We start from the raw sequence: 16712 nt of genomic DNA on the forward strand, positions 1-16712 counted from the left end.
TACTTTTTTGAATCTTTGGTTCTCGCTGCTTCTCTCAACCCTATCCATTTAGCATCCATCTTGTCTCTCTTTACTCTTAATTTATAACGGCCTCTAACTCGCTTTAGGCGATTAATTTCCTGTTGCACACCTGTAGAAAATTGTTTATATTGCTTCTGAACTAAATTGTTAATTTCATGGTTTATAACCTTCAGGATAGAGGGAACCTGATTTACTCTACGTCGGCCAGAGGATACTGAGCTTAAATTTTTTATCTCCCTCATTTGTGCCTCATAAAATTGCATGCTATTAACGGAAACATTGCCATGCTGTTCTGGGAAAGTTTTTTTCACTATAGCACCTACCTCAACGGTATTTATTTGTGTCCAAAATGAACGACCATTAGATTTATTAAAAACCATCGAGCCCAGGCACAAGTGCCCTCGATTCAGTGCAGATAGGTAAAGGCCAAAGTCAAGCTTATGACACTGTGATCACTGCATAGTGAGGGGATAACCTCTAAATTTTCACAGGCCCCAAACAGTTGGTAAGAAATGGCTACATAGTCCAATAGGCTTTGTGTACGAGAAGAATTAAAGGTATATTGAGCTGTTTTATCGACTGGCATCCTCCCATTTAGGATGACCAAGTCTACGCTTCTAATGCTATCAAGCAGAAGGAATCCCCGTTTGTCCGTTTTTTTTTATCTGGTTAAAAGGATTCGGAAATATGCCAGATTTCCTCTTTGTCTGGGTTAGCATATATTGCCTGCGACAAATTAGAAAGTTTTGCATTTAAATCTCCCACTAATACCACTAAAGGGCATTCTTCCATGGTGGCTATCTCATTAATATATAAAAAGAGTGAACTCAACAGATGGTCGTCATTTTTCCCTGGGGGGATATAGAGATTTGCCACCAGGAAGAAGGTGGACCTACCGAACTCTCCCAAACATGCCAACTTCAGGCAAATGCAGAGATTTGAAGGATGATCAAAAACTTTCTGATTCCAATTAATACTGGTCTTAAGCAAAATAGAGACCCCCCCCAACTACATGTCCCCTTTCAGAGTGCTTAGCGTAGCTAGAGAAAGTAAAAAACCTGTTACAATCAAAATCTTTGCACGCCCAAGTCTCTTGTAGGTGACTCTAGAAAAGGAAACATTCTCGTGCTCAATAATATTCACATTTAGAATATCCCTGCTTAATAACAACTTCAATGCCTCTATTTCAGGAAAAAGTTTGAGAATGAAACCTCTATTTATCGGATCGGACTCGGTCTCAAATAACCAGATGAAATCCACTATGGGCGATGAAGCGGTCTGTACCACATTGGCTTTCTTTACGGCATCTCTTTGGGGATCCATAGAGGCACCCTATCACCATTATTAACCGCCTGTACCTTCGCATTGAACTCAATCTGCGTGTGAGACTCCACCTCTAGATTACCATCTGGTTCTACACTCCGAGCTGAGGACCATGTTTGAAATATAGGGTCGCCACCTCCCAGTATTTTTCTCCTCCCCAAGGGATCATCCCCCTCATTAAGCTAAAGAGGATGAGGTACTAAAGGGGATTGCAGCGGAAGACTTGATGTCGCCACTACTGCTCCAGTGGCCCCTACTCTCCCATTAGGAGACAGAAGTACGGTAACGGGGTTCCTGGGTGCACCTTCCCCAATTAGCAGTTTAGAACCATCCTCCTCCGTAGCAGTCTGAGCAACACTCTGGCTATCTGGGATCTGTGGAAAATGTAACTTTGACATTTTTCGTTTAGGGAATTGTCTTATCCTTTTTAGGTTGAGGCTGCGAGAACTATAGTCGGCGGCTCAGCCGCCAACGAGTGGAGACAAGAAATGGCCACGCGAGCAGCATTGTCAATGGGAGAGACAAGAGATGGCCACGCGCGCAGCATTGTCAATGGGATAATGGGATTTGGTCGCGCGCGTGAGTCAGTCTCCAATTCAGACTCGGAGCTTGCGCCGGGACAGCCGATGTGCACGCTCACGGCGACGGCGTCTCCTGCGCTCCCACCGCACTTTCAGTTTCGCGACCGGCGATCCAGGGAGCTCCATGCACCACGGCCGCCGCCATGAAGATCCTGGGGGGTCACGATGTGAGGCTTGTTTTAAATTGTGTCTTCTTGTTCTTGTTTCCAAACCTCGCGGACCTCCTCTGCGAAGCCATTAACGTACATTTAGAAAACCTGTGTTTACCATCGAACCCCGGCGTTGAAAACCCCAGAAGTGTAAAATTAATTATTACCACGTTCCTTTTGCTATCCAGGAAACCGAGATCCACACCGAAGGGCTTCACGATTTTTCATGTCACAAATCTGCAGTTAAATTGGTGGGGTAAATAAAGTTCGTGAAATGGTAACACTATGGTAAACAAAGTCAGCTGAGCATTGAGAGAGTCCTTTGGCAAGGCGGCCTTTGCTAAAACACTGCAATTTGACGTTAGCGGTTCTTCATGCTACTGCCTTAAAAATTTGCTATTTCTTTGGAAACTAATGCAGAGTTTACCGTAATGCTAACTCGCTTAAAACACTGCATGAGACCTGCCTCGAGGTATTCCATCTCCAATAACTCGCTGGTTAGCTGGAAATGGCGCTCCTTGGTACTTGGCATATAGGACACTCACAGCCAGTGCACCAACCCCTTGACATTGCTCATGCTCACCCATTTGCTTTGCAGCCAGCGAGGCACTGCATAAGAACCAAAACCAGCTGCGTGGTAGGCATTACCTTTCGTGCTCTGCACGGGGAAGAAGACGAGAAAAGCTCTCACGCGCCTTTAGGCGTGTTATCGCACATACAGGTCTTTTTTAAAGTGATGCAACATTTCCACACCTGCCCCACGTACATGCAATTTGTCTGACACATTCAAAGGCCATAGGGGGAATAACGTTAACTTACCAGTTTGATATGAATGCAATACACGTCAGAAAGTGTTTTAAGGCCAAATGTGTGGTGCCACAAATCTGCCTTGCCACTGTAACTGCCTCACCTTCCTGTCGTGATGGTAAGTTCTTGGTTAAACCCAGAATTGTCAAATTCCCAACGCAAATTGCATCCTTCTGGTCAGAATGCATTGCATCTTATTTCTTGTTTTTTCTGCAGTTTTATATAGCTCGAACTTGACCCGGAGGAATCAGGGCGCTTTACACGAGCATCAGCTGTTCCAGACGGGCACATCCATGTTTTGTTAGATGCTGGGAGATGAAGTGATTTGCCCAGAATCACAAGAGGTTGAGCAGCAGTGACTCGATCCTGGTTACCTAGCTTCGAGGTCGTACGCTCTAACCGTTAGGTCACATCTTAATAAGTCCAGCCTGCAGGGACAGGGGCCCCTGTACTTACACTCCAGAGTTTGACACTCCTGGGCGTGTCACTCTTAAGTTTGTCAGTCCTGTGTTTCTCTCCTGAGATTATCACTCCTGGATGTATCACCACTGGGTGTGTCATTACTGAGGGGTCACTCCTGAGTGTCACTGGGGCGTGGGGGAGAGCAAACAACCCCGTACTGGTCAGCGTCTTCTATTTGTATGCCAATGCTTGTTTAAACCCGAAAGGTGCTTGGTGGGCACTATACCCTGACCTTGTCAATTGAGAGGTTGTTTATTAGTTTTCACTTTTATATAGCGCAATCTTTACCCACAGGTATCAGAGCGCTTTAAATCAGCATGCTTATAACAAGCAAGACTAGCACTCTATATTACTTCCAACTTTGCTTAGTATAAGCAACCGCTAAGCATTCACAAACAATGTTTCTATACCAATTGCAAATTAAAAATAAATAAATAATGTAAAGCATTGTCATTTACAATGCCAGTAACTCAAACTTTAATGCTGCGAGACCTATTGCATTGTAAATGCTTGTTTGTTTCTTCTTCCTATTTTCCCCTTTGCAGTTTGTTGCAAGCCCTCCCCTCTTCCCTGCTTTCATTTCCAAGTTCGCCAAAGAGTTCGGAGGTCGGGCCTGTGGGGCAGATGGAGTTTGGGGCGTCCCCCTCTGTCCCTCCCCCACCTTTTTGCCCAACGTAACCCTCGATTTTCGCTGCTTTCTCAGTGGCTCCACCGGCCCCCCTTTTCCCCTTCATGAACAAAGGATAAAGTTTTAGTGGGACATGTCCCAAAGGAAGGCCCACTGCAGCTTCCTCAAAGAGTGAGCTTAACCCCTTTGCTGCTCATGACGAGCTCAGCTCGTCATGAGGCACACTGGAGCTGTGCTTATGACGAGCTGAGCTCGTCATGAAGAATGGGGATCAAGGATCTCCAGCACAGGAGGGGAATTGCCTTAGCAGCCAAGGTGTTAAACAAAGCTCTTCATTCTCAAGATTAAAGGAAGATTCAATTGGGGACAATGAGAAGAGAGGTGTACCTGCTTGAACAGACACATCTCTCTGCTCTACACAGGGAACAAGTAAAAGGGGACTAACATCAGTTTGTTCGTCCAATCGCACGGGTATAATAGAGGGGGGAATAATGGTGCCCAATTTATTTACTTTTTGTACTTCACACAAAATTACGGAGATAATTTCCAGCATATGATCTGAACTAAAAACAGATTTCTCCAATAAAGACAAAATAGAACTTAAAAGTCTTTCAATGCAGACAAAGTATTCCAAAAACACACCATCCCTCTCATTACCCAGCTTTGGTTGTGAGCAAGGCAAAAATACATCATGAACATCATGAGCATCATAGACGGACTCCACAGAATTACCATTCAAGGGACTTGTACTACAATATAATAGGGGCAAAGAGAGACGCCTGAGGGGGGAGTTTACAATGCAAGTGTTCTTCTCCTTCGGACTACTCATTGGATACCCGTTCTTCACAGGGCTCTTCACAGGGTGTACGTTGATGGCTCCCCACCCCCTTGTTTGAGCTTCAATGCCAATGTCTGGGAGTGTAAAGTCTTCCCTTAAATTGGATTTTCCACAAAATCAAGCCTTTTCCACCATTACAAAAATATCCTTCCTGGCATCCTCCCGAATTCCTCCAACACACCCAAGCGCACCCTCTTCACTGAGCCCCTTGCCGATGTTCCCCTCCATAGGGGCAACATATGCACCCGCGGTCTTACTTACCGAGTCTTTTCCTTCTGTCCGAGAGACAACGGCAGCCGAGGCTCACCTAAGGGACTGAAGTGGAAGACCCTGTGGGAAAGAAGAATATAAAAGAGACAATCAATCATAGTGATTTCCTGTAATACTAATAAAAAGTGTATACCAAGAAATCATTTAATGCAGTGTGCTCCTTCTTGACCGACTCTTCTAGAACGGGGAGCTACATACTTTCCCTACAGGGAATGGGAGACAGACACACAGAGACCAACAGACACACACACAGGAAAGCAAAGTAGGAAAACGCTACATACAGTTTTTATATGCTTGCATATGTACATTGTTTTAGAAAGATGGTGGAACTATTGATTTTGTTCAATGTACTTATTTTGCTATTTACTTTTATCTGCTTCTATTATCATTGCAGCACATACATTCTATACAAGAATTACAATGGTTCAATAAATAATGAAAATGGGGGGATTTGAAATAATTACTTTGCTGCTGCCACCAACCTTGCTGTGACGCCAGAGGCGGGAGGTCTACACTCGCCAACGCTGCCCGAGGCCACTGACACCCCTACCGGTCCTTCCTCGCCACCGCAGCCTTTCGATCAGTGCGCGGCCGCTGTGGGGGGGAGGACCGAGGGGAGCTGGGAACTACATCTTCCAAGCTCCCTTGCGGCCCTGCTGAGGGGGAATACGCGCCAGGGGGTGCTATAAATTGTACGTCACCCCCGGTGGAACGGGGGATTTGAAAAAATTACTTTGCTGCTGCCACCAACCTTGCTGTGACTTCAGAGGCGGGAGGTCTACACTCGCCAACGCTGCCTGAGGGCACTAACACCGCTACCGGTCCTTCCTCGCTGCCGCAGCCTTTCGGTCAGTGCGCGGCCGCTGTGGGGGGGAGGACCGAGGGGAGCTGGGAACTACATCTCCCAAGCTCCCTTGCGATGTTGAGACAGAATTTGGCATTTGACATACCACAGCCCTTACCCACACTAACAGCGATAGATAAGATGCTGCAACAAACAATAGGGGCAGTAGTCACAGCAATTGTTAACACTGAAAGGAGGCTCTCATTACCACCGACTATAACCATACAAGACCTAGGAGAAGACCTCTCAGTAGTCGCAACAGATGTCCCGGATACAAGCTTTTGCTTCACTTCTTCCTATGCGGAGCTTCCCTGCGCACAGGCACCCATAGAGACTCCTAGAGGTACTGAGAACATTCTGACAAACTTAAATCTCGCGCCCGCTACAGAAAAGGCAAGATTAAGCAATACAGACCAGAAAAGGGCCAAAGAAACTCTAGTAAATAACAAAAAAAAAGGGAGAAACCATATGGCAAATCATAACCTAGTGGCACCAATATCTAATACCACACCAGGCATACCCTGTTGGGTGGCAAATATGGTAGCCGACTTAAAGGCAGGACTGGAAGAAACTATCATTACTCACATCAAACCCCTGATGTCAAAGATTGACAGATTAACATCTATAATAAACAATAGAGGGGCAGGAACATCTAGGCCGGTGGCCCCAGATAGAACACTAGCCCAGGCTCGGCAGGAAAGGGGAACATCTAACAACACACATAAGGATAAGGTAGTACCAGTTGTTAATCCTTCTACAAATAAACCCAAGAAAGGAACTCAAACCACTACCCCAAAAAACACCAAAGCTCCCTTACCCTCTAGCCTCACTACTACTACCACCCCTCAAGTACACATTAATCAGGGAAAGGGAAATCCTCTAGTTGCAAATGGCACCACAGGCCCTAACTCGAAGGAGAGTAACAAAGTAACCAAAAATACTCCGCCTAAAGACGCATCTGAAAAACCAGGATCAGCTCGCTTCCATACAATTAATCTCCCCCCGGAAGCTTTGCCTTTCATTGTAGTACTGACAGGAGTTCCTCCCTTAAAGGAAGGGAAAAGAGAAACACATTTTGAGCTAAAAAACAAATGTGTGCAATCGTTAAGGGCGAACCTACCTTTACCCCCAAATACCTCCGGCGAAATACTTTCAGTCAGAAGAGGGGAGTGGATTGGGAAATGAGTAAAAACGATAGCAGGGGATATTATAACAATCAACTTCAGGGACACCTCTGCAGTGAATTATATATGTAATGCCCCGCCGAGTGGCACAAACACAAAAATGTACCCGCTGCACCTATCATATTTCTACCCGATCATACCCCAGAGACCAGTGCACATAAACAGGGCCCATGCGAGTAGGGTTTATCACTATGACCCCCAGAACAGAATCCAACAATGGCAAGCACCCTGGCAGGGTATACCCCTCTATGACCCTGTTATCTCACAGTATGCTCATTGGAACAGGTTCTCTGTACTGGACGAGGTGGGCTGACTCGTACATGATGAAATTAGTACATCACAACCGGATACAAGACTATTTGGGGAAGGGGCCTTAGGGATGGGAAACACCACACCCACAACTCTAGAAGAAAGTAGCAGCAGGAGAGCCAGCAAGACGAATGTCCCAGAACAACAAGGGGGGACAAAGCACATAGAACCAAAGGCGATAGACAAACTGGCAAGGACAAATGCAGAAAACAGAGTGGGAGAGGACAGGAAAACTTGTTCATTAAGGGAAGGGGAAGGAGCGAATATGTTGGTCAGTCAGGATGGTCTTAGAATTATATCCTGGAACATAGCAGGTTTGGCGGCCAAATATGATTGCCAGGAATGGAGACAGTACATAATTAGCTTCCAAATTATATGTCTGCAGGAGGCTTGGGTAGTTGACCCTAACCAGTACACTATAGAGGGGTATAAATGTTTTTCAGTCCCTGCTGTAAGATCGTCATCGGGGAGAGCGATTGGAGGACTACTAATATATGTAGACCTCCTTATACAAGGGGTATGGTCTAATTACAACTGGGACTCAAAAAACATGCAGGCGATAGACTACCGCTCCAAAGGGACTAATATGTTAGTGTTAAATTGGTATAATGCGGTGGGCTCAAATAGCAGAGGAAATGTAATAAAGGAACTGGATTCCCGATTAGATGCTCAGTTATCGTTAAGTAAGGCAACAAGTACCTCTCACATCATACTTACTGGGGATTTTAATTGTCACCTCTGCGAGAATCGGAGACCACTAAATAAGGACTGGTCGCGGTGCACAGTGACAAAAGGACCACACTTTGCACACACCACAGAGGGGTGGGAAATAGAAAAAGTAACAAAAAGGCACAATTTGGTCCATACAATGGACGTAATAGAGTTAGGCAGTAGTGGAGAACCTAACTCAACGTTTAAGGGTAGAGGCTGCCATTCATACATAGGCTTCATTATGGTCTCGCCCACACTCAAAAAATGGACTAGTAGTATGGCAATTGAAATCAGCATTTTTAGTGATCACAACCCTCTGGTTATGGAACTAAAATGTCTAAACTACAAGAAACCACCGAGCAAAATAGATGTAACAGAAAAGGCGGTAGATCAGGGGAGGTGGCTTAAATGGGCTAAGACAGACGGAGAAAAATTTTATAGAAGTCTCGTAACAGCAGGGCGAAATGCTATAAATATATGCCTCGATCAAAGCGTGGAGGGAGTGATGGTGGTTAGCGCATTCGAGGAAATAGCACGTCTTGTGGATGGTCTATTAAAGACCTCTAAAGGAAGCAAAATAGTACCCACATCTCGCTGGTTTGACCAAGATTGTATTAAGGCACATAAAGATCTCAAATATAGCCTTAAACAGCGCCCTAGGGACAACTCCAACATAGCTCACTGTAGATCGAAATATAAAAAGGCCCTGAAATCTCGTAAAGAAAGTCTACAAATACAAGCCTGGGAAGACTTAAGGGAGGCGGCAGAAAGAGGAGATATGTCGGGGTTCTGGAAAGTTATAAATATACCGTGCTTCCAGGAACCTAGTGGATCCCAAATACTGAATACAATCCTACCAGAACAATGTATACTCACTTCCAGAGTCTTTACAACTACACAGGGCAAATAACCCATGATGAAGACCAGAGGCCAAAACTGACTGCACGACTAGATTTTTCTATTGCAGAAGTGGAATTGGCTATCTCAGGGCTAACTAAAAATAAAGCACCAGGACCCGACGGTATACCCCCTGACTTTTATTTGAGTAATATAGAGTTGTGGGCTCCCATTCTCACGAGGGTCTTGAACGAGGCAGTTGTGGCAGGACTGCCCCGCTCTTGGTCCTCGGCGACCATTGTTCCTATCTACAAAAAAGGGAATCGGGATGACCCACAATGCTATCGCCCTATATCCTTAATTGACGTGACGGCCAAGGTGCTGGGCCATGCCATTTTTAAATCGTCTACAAGAATGGGCAGAGGATAGCCAAATTCTCACAGATATACAATATGGGTTCAGGGAGGGCAGATCAACTACCGACCAGTGCTTGAATTTATACCTTTTGACGGCTAAGTACACTATCGCCAGTAAGGGGGCTATCTACATGGGGTTTATGGACCTCTCTGCGGCCTTCGACCGCGTAAACAGAGAAAAACTATGGGCACTGATGATAAGCCTGGGAGTGGAACAAGAGCTAGTTGACACCCTGAAGGCCCTACACTGGAACACATCAGCAACGGTCCGATATAACCAAGAGGGAAGCAAGACAGAACCATTCTTATGCACGAGTGGAGGGCGGCAGGGCTGCATTTTAGCGCCATTTTTATTTTCGCTATATATTAATAACCTGGACAAAGAACTATCCAAACTGAGTGTGGATTCCCCCCAAATAGGACACCGTCCGGTGCCCGTATTGCTTTACGCGGACCACACGGTGTTGTTAGCTCGAACACCGCTGGGGCTCCAGAAGCTAATCGATGGATTTGTTAACTTTATGGCCACACTTGACCTGTCAGCTAATATGGAAAAATCCTACGTCATGACAGCAGGAGGAAGAGCAACAAGCATTTGCAATGCAATAGGTCTCGCAGCATTAAAGTTTGAGTTTTTGGCATTGTGTATGACAATGCGTTGCATAAAATGTTTAGCAAACTTTGAATTGGTGAGCAGTTTGAGTGTGTGCAAGAGTATGCTGTTGCTCACAGCTGTTATTATTCACACAGCTCTAATGATGCACCTCACCACAGGGCTGACGCAGTTATTATTCACAAAGCTCTGATGATGCACCTCAGGCACGGGCTCACAGCTGTTATTATTCACACAGGTCTGATGATGCACCTCACGCACGGGGCTGACGCAGTTATTATTCACACAGCTCTGATGATGCACCTCAGGCACGGGTTCACAGCTGTTATTATTCACACAGCTCTAATGATGCACCTCCCCACAGGGCTGACGCAGTTAATATTCACACAGCTCTGATGATGCACCTCAGGCATGGGGTCACAGCTGTTATTATTCACACAGCTCTGATGATGCACCTCACGCACGGGGCTGACGCAGTTATTATTCACACAGCTCTGATGATGCACCTCAGGCACGGGTTCACAGCTGTTATTATTCACACAGCTCTGATGATGCACCTCACGCACAGGCTCACAGTTATTATTCACACAGCTCTGATGATGCACCTCACGCACAGGCTCACAGTTATTATTCACACAGCTCTGATGATGCACCTCACGCAGAGGCTCACAGTTGTTATTCACACAGCTCTGATGATGCACCTCACGCACAGGGCTGACGCAGTTATTATTCACACAGCTCTCATGATGCACCTCAGGCACGGGCTCAGAGCTGTTATTATTCACACAGCTCTGATGATGCACCTCCGGCACGGGCTCGCAGCTGTCATTATTCACACAGCTCTGATGATGCACCTTAGGCACGGGCTCACAGCTGTTATTATTAACACAGCTCTAATGATGCACCTCACGCACGGGGCTGACGCAGTTATTATTCACAAAGCTCTGATGATGCACCTTATGGACGGGTTCACATCTGTTATTATTCACACAGCTCTAATGATGCAACTCACGCATGGGGCTGACGCAGTTATTATTCACAAAGCTCTATTGATGCACCTCAGGCACAGGCTTACAGCTGTTATTATTCACACAGGTCTGATGCTGCACCTCACGCACGGGGCTGACGCAGTTATTATTCACACAGCTCTGATGATGCACCTCAGCCACGGGCTCACAGCTGTTATTATTCACACAGCTCTGATGATGCACCTCACGCATGGGCTCACAGCTGTTATTATTCACACAGCTCTGATGATGCACATCAGCCACGGGCTCACAGCTGTTATTATTCACACAGCTCTGATGATGCACCTCACGCATGGGCTCACAGCTGTTATTATTCACACAGCTCTGATGATGCACCTCAGCCACGGGCTCACAGCTGTTATTATTCACACAGCTCTGATAATGCACCTCACGCATGGGCTCAAAGCTGTTATTATTCACACAAATTTAAAAAAAAAATAATAATAATAATAATTAAACAACAGGGGGTGGTGATGGACAGAGTTTCTGAATTAAGCAGAATACTCTCACCCAGTCAAGAGATCAGGGCTTAATCCAACACCGTTTTTTTAGCTCACTGTACCATCCCAGCTCAGAACCTGGCTATATGCAAATTAGTCTGTCCCTGGCCCAGTGTATCATGGGACCAGGGCAAACCAAACTACCAAGCCAATTCTTTAACTGGGAAGGAAACAAGCTACCGGGGACCGGTTTCTGGCATTTCAGCCGTCTTCGGCCCGGCTTGCTTGAATCCTGATGGTGCAATGAGCAAGGGACTCACATCTGAGTATACCCTTCCACGCTTATGGTAGACAAAATAATTAAACAACAGGGGGTGGTGATGGACAGAGTTTCTGAATTAGGCAGAATACTCTCACCCAGTCAAGAGATCAGGGCTTAATCCAACACCGTTTTTTAGCTCACTGCACCATCCCAGCTCAGAACCTGGCTATATGCAAATTAGTCTGTCCCTGGCCCAGTGTATCATGGGAACAGGGCAAACCAAACTACCAAGCCAATTCTTTAACTGGGAAGGAAACAAGCTACCGGGGACCGGTTTCTGGCATTTCAGCCGTCTTCGGCCCGGCTTGCTTGAATCCTGATGGTGCAATGAGCAAGGGACTCACGTCTGAGTATACCCTTCCACGCTTATGGTGGACAAAATAATTAAACAACAGGGGGTGGTGATGGACAGAGTTTCTGAATTAAGCAGAATACTCTCACCCAGTCAAGGGATCAGGGCTTAATCCAACACCGTTTTTTAGCTCACTGCACCATCCCAGCTCAGAACCTGGCTATATGCAAATTAGTCTGTCCCTGGCCCAGTGTATCATGGGAACAGGGCAAACCAAACTACCAAGCCAATTCTTTAACTGGGAAGGAAACAAGCTACCGGGGACCGGTTTCTGGCATTTCAGCCGTCTTCGGCCCGGCTTGCTTGAATCCTGATGGTGCAATGAGCAAGGGACTCACGTCTGAGTATACCCTTCCACGCTTATGGTGGACAAAATATCTAAACAACAGGGGGTGGTGATGGACAGAGTTTCTGAATTAAGCAGAATACTCTCACCCAGTCAAGAGATCAGGGCTTAATCCAACACCGTTTTTTAGCTCACTGCACCATCCCAGCTCAGAACCTGGCTATATGCAAATTAGTCTGTCCCTGGCCCAGTGTATCATGGGAACAGGGCAAACCAAACTACCAAGCCAATTCTTTAACTGGGAAGGAAACAAGCTACCGGGGACCGGTTTCTGGCATTTCAGCCGTCTTCCGCCCGGCTTGCTTGAATCCTGATGGTGCAATGAGCAAGGGACTCACGTCTGAGTATACCCTTCCACGCTTATGGTGGACAAAATAATTAAACAACAGGGGGTGATGATGGACAGAGTTTCTGAATTAAGCAGAATAATCTCACCCAGTCAAGAGATCAGGGCTTAATCCAACACCGTTTTTTAGCTCACTGCACCATCCCAGCTCAGAACCTGGCTATATGCAAATTAGTCTGGCCCTGGCCCAGTGTATCATGGGAACAGGGCAAACCAAACTACCAAGCCAATTCTTTAACTGGGAAGGAAACAAGCTACCGGGGACCGGTTTCTGGCATTTCAGCCGTCTTCGGCCCGGCTTGCTTGAATCCTGATGGTGCATTGAGCAAGGGACTCACGTCTGAGTATACCCTTCCACGCTTATGGTGGACAAAATAGTTAAACAACAGGGGGTGGTGATGGACAGAGTGTCTGAATTAAGCAGAATACTCTCACCCAGTCAAGGGATCAGGGCTTAATCCAACACCGTTTTTTAGCTCACTGCACCATCCCAGCTCAGAACCTGGCTATATGCAAATTAGTCTGTCCCTGGCCCAGTGTATCATGGGAACAGGGCAAACCAAACTACCAAGCCAATTCTTTAACTGGGAAGGAAACAAGCTACCGGGGACCGGTTTCTGGCATTTCAGCCGTCTTCGGCCCGGCTTGCTTGAATCCTGATGGTGCAATGAGCAGGGGACTCACGTCTGAGTATACCCTTCCACGCTTATGGTGGACAAAATAATTAAACAACAGGGGGTGGTGATGGACAGAGCTTCTGAATTAAGCAGAATACTCTCACCCAGTCAAGAGATCAGGGCTTAATCCAACACCGTTTTTTAGCTCACTGCACCATCCCAGCTCAGAACCTGGCTATATGCAAATTAGTCTGTCCCTGGCCCAGTGTATCATGGGAACAGGGCAAACCAAATTACCAAGCCAATTCTTTAACTGGGAAGGATACAAGCTACCGGGGACCGGTTTCTGGCATTTCAGCCGTCTTCGGCCCGGCTTGCTTGAATCCTGATGGTGCAATGAGCAAGGGACTCACGTCTGAGTATACCCTTCCACGCTTATGGTGGACAAAATAATTAAAAAACAGGGGGTGGTGATGGACAGAGTTTCTGAATTAAGCAGAATACTCTCACCCAGTCAAGGGATCAGGGCTTAATCCAACACCGTTTTTTAGCTCACTGCACCATCCCAGCTCAGAACCTGGCTATATGCAAATTAGTCTGTCCCTGGCCCAGTGTATCATGGGAACAGGGCAAACCAAACTACCAAGCCAATTCTTTAACTGGGAAGGAAACAAGCTACCGGGGACCGGTTTCTGGCATTTCAGCCGTCTTCGGCCCGGCTTGCTTGAATCCTGATGGTGCAATGAGCAAGGGACTCACGTCTGAGTATATCCTTCCACGCTTATGGTGGACAAAATAATTAAACAACAGGGGGTGGTGATGGACAGAGTTTCTGAATTAAGCAGAATACTCTCACCCAGTCAAGAGATCAGGGCTTAATCCAACACCGTTTTTTAGCTCACTGCACCATCCCAGCTCAGAACCTGGCTATATGCAAATTAGTCTGTCCCTGGCCCAGTGTATCATGGGAACAGGGCAAACCAAACTACCAAGCCAATTCTTTAACTGGGAAGGAAACAAGCTACCGGGGACCGGTTTCTGGCATTTCAGCCGTCTTCGGCCCGGCTTGCTTGAATCCTGATGGTGCAATGAGCAAGGGACTCACGTCTGAGTATACCCTTCCACGCTTATGGTGGACAAAATAATTAAACAACAGGGGGGGGTGATGGACAGAGTTTCTGAATTAAGCAGAATACTCTCACCCAGTCAAAAGATCAGGGCTTAATCCAACACCGTTTTTTAGCTCACTGCACCATCCCAGCTCAGAACCTGGCTATATGCAAATTAGTCTGTCCCTGGCCCAGTGTATCATGGGAACAGGGCAAACCAAACTACCAAGCCAATTCTTTAACTGGGAAGGAAACAAGCTACCGGGGACCGGTTTCTGGCATTTCAGCCGTCTTCGGCCCGGCTTGCTTGAATCCTGATGGTGCAATGAGCAAGGGACTCACGTCTGAGTATACCCTTCCACGCTTATGGTGGACAAAATAATTAAACAACAGGGGGTGGTGATGGACAGTGTTTCTGAATTAAGCAGAATACTCTCACCCAGTCAAGAGATCAGGGCTTAATCCAACACCGTTTTTAGCTCACTGCACCATCCCAGCTCAGAACCTGGCTATATGCAAATTAATCTGTCCCTGGCCCAGTGTATCATGGGAACAGGGCAAACCAAACTACCAAGCCAATTCTTTAACTGGGAAGGAAACAAGCTACCGGGGACCGGTTTCTGGCATTTCAGCCGTCTTCGGCCCGGCTTGCTTGAATCCTGATGGTGCAATGAGCAAGGGACTCACGTCTGAGTATACCCTTCCACGCTTATGGTGGACAAAATAATTAAACAACAGGGGGTGGTGATGGACAGAGTTTCTGAATTAAGCAGAATACTCTCACCCAGTCAAGAGATCAGGGCTTAATCCAACACCGTTTTTTAGCTCACTGCACCATCCCAGCTCAGACCCTGGCTATATGCAAATTAGTCTGTCCCTGGCCCAGTGTATCCTGGGAACAGGGCAAACTAAACTACCAAGCCAATTCTTTAACTGGGAAAGAAACAAGCTACCGGGGACCGGTTTCTGGCATTTCAGCCGTCTTCGGCCCGGCTTGCTTGAATCCTGATGGTGCAATGAGCAAGGGACTCACGTCTGAGTATACCCTTCCACGCTTATGGTGGACAAAATAATTAAACAACAGGGGGTGGTGATGGACAGAGTTTCTGAATTAAGCAGAATACTCTCACCCAGTCAAGAGATCAGGGCTTAATCCAACACCGTTTTTTAGCTCACTGCACCATCCCAGCTCAGAACCTGGCTATATGCAAATTAGTCTGTCCCTGGCCCAGTGTATCATGGGAACAGGGCAAACCAAACTACCAAGCCAATTCTTTAACTGGGAAGGAAACAAGCTACCGGGGACCGGTTTCTGGCATTTCAGCCGTCTTCGGCCCGGCTTGCTTGAATCCTGATGGTGCAATGAGCAAGGGACTCACGTCTGAGTATACCCTTCCACGCTTATGGTGGACAAAATAATTAAACAACAGGGGGTGGTGATGGACAGAGTGTCTGAATTAAGCAGAATACTCTCACCCAGTCAAGGGATCAGGGCTTAATCCAACACCGTTTTTTAGCTCACTGCACCATCCCAGCTCAGAACCTGGCTATATGCAAATTAGTCTGTCCCTGGCCCAGTGTATCATGGGAACAGGGCAAACCAAACTACCAAGCCAATTCTTTAACTGGGAAGGAAACAAGCTACCGGGGACCGGTTTCTGGCATTTCAGCCGTCTTCGGCCCGGCTTGCTTGAATCCTGATGGTGCAATGAGCAAGGGACTCATGTCTGAGTATACCCTTCCACGCTTATGGTGGACAAAATAATTAAACAACAGGGGGTGGTGATGGACAGAGCTTCTGAATTAAGCAGAATACTCTCACCCAGTCAAGAGATCATGGCTTCATCCAACACCGTTTTTTAGCTCACTGCACCATCCCAGCTCAGAACCTGGCTATATGCAAATTAGTCTGTCCCTGGCCCAGTGTATCATGGGAACAGGGCAAACCAAACTACCAAGCCAATTCTTTAACTGGGAAGGATACAAGCTACCGGGGACGGTTTCTGACATTTCAGCCGTCTTCGGCCCGGCTTGCTTGAATCCTGATGGTGCAATGAGCAAGGGACTCACGTCTGAGTATACCCTTCCACGCTTATGGTGGACAAAATAATAATCACTGACCTGTTCCTGTGATCACCTGAGGATTTGCCCTTTGCCCA

General features: G+C 46.7%; 1 protein-coding gene across 1 annotated transcript in view; it reads right to left on the reverse strand.

The window, feature by feature from the left end:
- The window catches only part of LOC144805790 (uncharacterized), a 95614-nt gene that overhangs the window by 53666 nt on the left and 25236 nt on the right, over nucleotides 1–16712 (reverse strand). The window contains exon 3 of the mRNA XM_078672275.1: nucleotides 5071–5139. The gene's annotated coding sequence lies outside the window, so the exon portion shown is untranslated. The remainder of the gene's footprint in view (nucleotides 1–5070; nucleotides 5140–16712) is intronic.

The sequence above is a fragment of the Lissotriton helveticus genome (assembly GCF_964261635.1).
Source record: "Lissotriton helveticus chromosome 1_1 unlocalized genomic scaffold, aLisHel1.1 SUPER_1_unloc_25, whole genome shotgun sequence".
Lineage (NCBI taxonomy): Eukaryota > Metazoa > Chordata > Amphibia > Caudata > Salamandridae > Lissotriton > Lissotriton helveticus.